Below are 6035 nucleotides of genomic sequence, written 5' to 3'. Positions count from 1 at the left end.
GTCATCCCTACTACGAAATGAGCCAGCCGAAACTGGTTCAAGCTGTACAGCTATTGTTAGGGTGGTGACCTTACCAACCCTGGAAATACCGAATGGTACTGATTTCGGGACAGACAATACATCGTATACGTTTCTTTGGTACCTGCACAACAATAGTGCAGGAATTGAACATAATTTGGAAATGTTGCTGAAGGCAGATTCTTGAAATTACAAATAATAATGTTAAACTGAACAATTGATACAAATAACCCAAGAAACAAATGTGCAAATGAACAAATATACCTACAACTAAGCAAAGATTAATATACAAATAAACAAATATACCTACATATCTACAAAAAAAGCAAATATACAAATAAACATATATACCTACAAATAGAGAAATATACAATTATGATTAAAATATAAAAAATATGTTTCAAACGTGTAAACAGATTTTCTATAAAAATTTACCAAATATCTCTCAAAATTTAAGTCTTAAACATATGAAAACAAACCCTTGTTTGATTATTTTTGAGTACTTTTTACTTTGTCATGCTTTTTTGCAGCAAGAATGTCGACATTTTCTTTCTCCTTCCGTTTCAAACATGTTTATTTTCAATACATAACAATGAGAAATTATTGGAAATTTTCTACATTACATGTCAGTTTTTTTTTCTGCATGTACTTTTAGGATCTGATTGTATCGAGAGTGAATATCTTGGATATTTTGTGAGGTAAGATTTACCCTAAGAGTTTCACATCTTGTTCATCATTTTCTTCTACAAATTATATAAGCAGGGCCGTAGCAAGGGGTATGCCAAGGCGGCTGGAAAAATGTTATCCTACCTTGAAAAATTTTAGTCCTGCCTTAGCTGCTAAGTTTCGTTCGTTAAATCTATTTACAGTAGGGATTACATAGAGTATTACTTATTGTTAATTTTTGACATGAAGAAATTAATACAAACTCAAAACCTTGAGTTGATTTATTAATTAGTACTTCATTGTACTTGCAAAAAGATTAAAAAAAATTGAATTATTGCTTCTTCTGCTGATTACATTTTTTTGAAAGTAACTGAGCGTATTGTGGTTTTGTTCAGATGCGAGAATAAGGATCAAATTTAACATTAGTTGTTGGTGGTTGAGAACAGTTAATCTTGTAAATTATCGCATTTAATGAAATCCTAACCACCAATTACTTTATATTTATATACAATTGAGGTATGAATATTTCGTTGAAGTGGAATGATGAATTTTCATCTTCAAATAATATTTCTTTCATCTTTCTTTCAGCAATTAGTCATGCTAATTTATGTTCTTCTTTTTACAATAAATTAAATTACATCACGTAATGTAGTATAGAGACAAACGAACGTCATCATCATCATCATCATCATAAGGTCATCAGTCCTAAGACTGGTTGGACACGTACCTCCACTCTTTCCTATCCTGAGCGGAGGTACGACAAACGAACATGCAGAAAATATTACAATACTAATGATACAACAACATAAAAATTGGATTAGTTAATTAGTACTATTTTTGAAGATATCATTCAANAAATAATCAGTAAGAAGTTAATTATGATAATGAAGTGGAATATTTTATTGGACCTATAATTTTCATCTACATTTGCAACAAAAAAAAATATTTGTGCTTTTATCTTTGACTACCAGCTATAATTTACAATAATTATTTTTGACAGTTGTTGCACAACGCACACATAATATGCATCATGATATGCATCACTCGCATCCTTCAACCACTTATGATTTAAATCACTCAGGTACTTTCAACTTTTTATTTATTATTTTTTAACTATAACTACCTTTTTTTTGTTTGCTTAAGATCCTTTGGTACATATCTGTCGAACTATTGATAGTATATTTAATTAGCAATAAACATTAGTTCATAATTAACGAATTTTGATATTTTGACAGTTACATAATAAGCAAAAACATTTAGAATCGTGCCTGCCTATTTTGGGGAATTTGTTAGAAAATAAATGAGAAAAAATTTTTAAGGGATCACTAGTAGTTTATTATTTTCTTTAAAATTTTGGAGCCCTCATTTGTATAAACTCCATATAGCAAACTTCTATTTGACGAAAAACTCCCTAAAACGTAGAATGACTTGGCTTTTGTATTTAGCGTAACACCTACAATCAATGGACCATTATCTAGAGGGCAATGAACATGTGTTAACAGGTTAAAATAGCTTTTTAAGTTGCAAATATCGCTAAAACTTTACCAGTAACTACTGGAGCGCTTAATGTATGGGACGAGTCATAAGTACGTCATCAAGTTGTTCTCGATGGTCCGCTGCGCACCAGGCCACTGCGCGTTCGATATGCTTGTTGGCAAGAAGATCGTAAGGAAATTCGGATGCGCAGTTGTTCACCGCGCAGCGGACCGTTTCGTTTTCTATTCTTTATTAGTGATGATCATTGTTAGACTCATTCGCTTCGGATTTAGTTATTGCTAGTATCTTTAGTTTGCATGATCCTATCAATCAATTTTAATTGCCCTTAGCACGTGCGTATCTCCCATTTTTTTTATGCCTTAAGCATATTTAAGTATGAGTTACACTTTATATAATAATGCGGTAATAATGTCATGAAAATGGTTTAAACTTTGGGAAAATGTTGTACTTGCTAGTCCCCAACTTTCAAATACACCTGCGGGCTTTTAATTTTTTTTTAATTCACGTAATTTTCATTTCATTTTTTTCAGGACCAGAAACCAAATCTTTAGATAATGAAAACGCAAAAGAAAATATCAGGCAAGGTAAGTGGCAGTTAATACTTTTATCTTTTGTCGAAACGGTTTACTTCTTCAGTTTTGAAAATAATTTTTTTAATGGCAAAATTAAAATATATTATATATCTTAGATCGGTGTTGATAATTTTGATTTCAGGACATAAATCAATTCGTCTTTTATTTTCAGATGCAAGTTCCTTAAATAGTGGACAAGCAAGAAGTATATTATCTTCTTTATTATTCCTATGTTTAGCTTTCCTAGCAACGCATCAACAATAATAATTATAAAAGCATTATTGTAACAGGAATATAAAAAAAGCCTTCCCCTTCAGTGCTAATTTAGACGTGAAATAAACCAAAGTATTTTTGTTGTTGAGTAGAACTAAGTTTTAACGGACTTTATTGATTATAAAATGATAATAATTCATTATTACCGGGTTTCACTCGAGTTTGTTCCTATTAACTGTGCAGCTTCCAATATTTTTTATTTTACTGATTTTTGGCTAATGATATTAAATAAATTTCGAGAATAAAACTTCTTCTGTGATCTTAAAAACCGTCTTGGGAAAATCTTATTATAGTAAAGTGTCTTTAATAGATTTTCTGGTCATAGGGAAGAATAAATTGGATACTATGTACGAGGTGAAAATTTAATAGAAAGTTTTCAGTTATAAGATGAATTTGCTGAATCGGCTTTTAGAAAATTTGATTAAACATTCGTAAAACGCTTTAAAAAATAATGAAATAGTTTTATTTTATTATCGAGTAATAACAGTAGCAAACTAACCAGTGGGGACGCGATCTGTTTGTTACAAACTTTTCTAACAATGAGAGTGTCGCCGATTGTTTAATTTTCAATTATTGATTCTTTTCAATTCTTGTTTGATGAATGTTAATACATGATAGGTCACCTGAGCATCAGTCGAAAATTAACCAATCATAGCGTGCGTTTATTGCTGCTAATCTTTTGCAACAAAGAAAGTGCGTTTTGATTCGTTAATCTTCAATTGTTGCATTTCCGATTTATAATGGGTCAATGGGTTAATCAATAAAATGTGTTCTAATTAATATTAAGTTGCCTTTTTCTCAATCTACTTCGCATCAATTTTAATTAGGTGCGTCATTAAAAAAAATTAATCAATTAGAGCGCACCTTTGCTACAAAAATTTTGTAACCGAGAAAATGCATTCCAATCAATTAATTTTCAAGTATGTGTGGCTTCTTCGATCTATCATGCATTAATTTTAATTGGGTTTGTCATAGTCGAGTAATCAACGATTCACATTAACCAATCAGAGCGCACTTTTGCTGCAAGCATTTTGCAACAAAGAAAATTCAATCTAATTAGTCAATCTTTAATTGTCGTTTTCTTAATTTACGACGCATCAATCTTAGCAGGGTGCGTTATTGACGAGTAATCAACAGTTTAAAATTAAACATTCGGAGCGCACCTTTGCTGCAAGCGTTTTGCAACCAAGAAAATACATTCAAATCAGTTAATTTTCAATTGTGTATGTCTTTTTCGATCTATGATGCATCAATTTTAATCGGGTGCGTCATTGTCGAGTAATCAACGGTTCATCTAATGATTAATATGAATCGGAGCGCACCTTTGCTGCAAGCATTTTGCAACAAAGAAAATGCAATCTAATTAGTCAATCTTTAATTGTCGTTTTCTTAATTTACGACGCATCAATCTTAGCAGGCTGCGTTATTGACGAGTAATCAACGGTTTAAAATTAAACATTCGGAGCGCACCTTTGCTGCAAGCATTTTGCAACCAAGAAAATGCATTTTAATCAGTTACTTTTAATTGTGTACGTCCTTTTTTATTTTTTGATGCATCAATTTTAATCGGGTGCGTCATTGTCGAGTAATCAACGGCTCATTATTAATCAATCGGAGCGCACCTTTGCTGCAAGCATTTTGCAACAAAGAAAATGCATTCTAATTGGTTAATCTTGAATTGTCGTTTTATTGATTTACGACGCATTAATTTTAGCTGGGTGCGTTATTGACGAGTGATCAACAGTTTAAAATTAAACATTCGGAGCGCACCTTTGCTACAAACATTTTGCAACCAAGAAAATGCATTCTAATTAGTTAATTTTCAATTGTGTATGTCTTTTTCGATCTATGATGTATCAATTTTAAACGGGTGCGTCATTGTCGAGTAATCAACGGTTCATCATTAATCAATCGGAGCGCATCTTTGCTGCAAGCATTTTGCAACAAAGAAAATGCATTCTAGTTGGTTAATCTTGAATTGTCGTTTTCTTGATTTACGACGCATTAATTTTAGCAGGGTGCGTTATTGACGAGTGATCAGCAGTTTAAAATTAAACAATCAAAGCACACCCTTGCTACAAGCGTTTTGCCAACAAAGAAAATGCATTCAAATCAATTAATTTTCAATTGTGTATGGCTTTTTCGATCTATGATGCATCAATTTTAAACGGGTGCGTCATTGTCAAGTAATCAACCGTTTAAAATTTACCAACCAAGTAAGAGCGCACCTTTGCTGCAAGCATTTTGCAACTAACTGCTCTGGTAAGTTAACTTCAATTGTAGTTTTTTCAATCTATGAAGCACAAATTCAGAGTGCGCATCCTTTGTTGCAAGCAGCATTGGTTAGTTGATTTTTAATAGAGTTTAGTTAGCAGTAACGTATCTGATTAGTTTACTACAAACAGAAATATTCGATTCTATTGAATGAATAATTGCGAATGAATAATTCTAAATATTAAATTTACATTTCGTACATTTTTTCTTTAATTCCCAGTTAACAGTTTAAAATAAATAGACAAATTTCAGTGCCCAAAGTGCTTTGTGTCGGAAGTAGGTATCTCAAATTAAAGAATATATATTTTTATAAAAAAAAAGTAACTAAATACATACAGTAATTTCCCAATCAAACACGTAATGTTAATATATATCTATATGTAGATTAAGTTTGTTCAGTATTTATTTAATTACAAGTAAGCAAACAGCATCATTTTAATGTACTTTTTAGTTCATTATAATTACATAATAATAATAATAATAATACTAATATTTTAACTACGTTAATTAATAGTATATCTAGTCCCAAGTACATACCTAGTAATATCTGATCATAGTTGGCTAAAGTTGCCATAATTATTTTTAAAAATACCCTATCTACAGCCGTTTCTGCCCCTATAATTTTTCTCAAATATAAAAATTCTCTCGGTAGCTAAAATGTACTATACATATATTTTAACTGTAAATATACTCTTATAATAATACGTATAATCGAAACAACAATATAAAACATAT

Source organism: Agrilus planipennis, unplaced genomic scaffold (assembly GCF_000699045.2).
Source record: "Agrilus planipennis isolate EAB-ADULT unplaced genomic scaffold, Apla_2.0 scaffold61, whole genome shotgun sequence".
In the NCBI taxonomy this organism is placed as follows: Eukaryota; Metazoa; Arthropoda; class Insecta; order Coleoptera; family Buprestidae; genus Agrilus; species Agrilus planipennis.
This window is presented reverse-complemented; position numbering follows the sequence as displayed.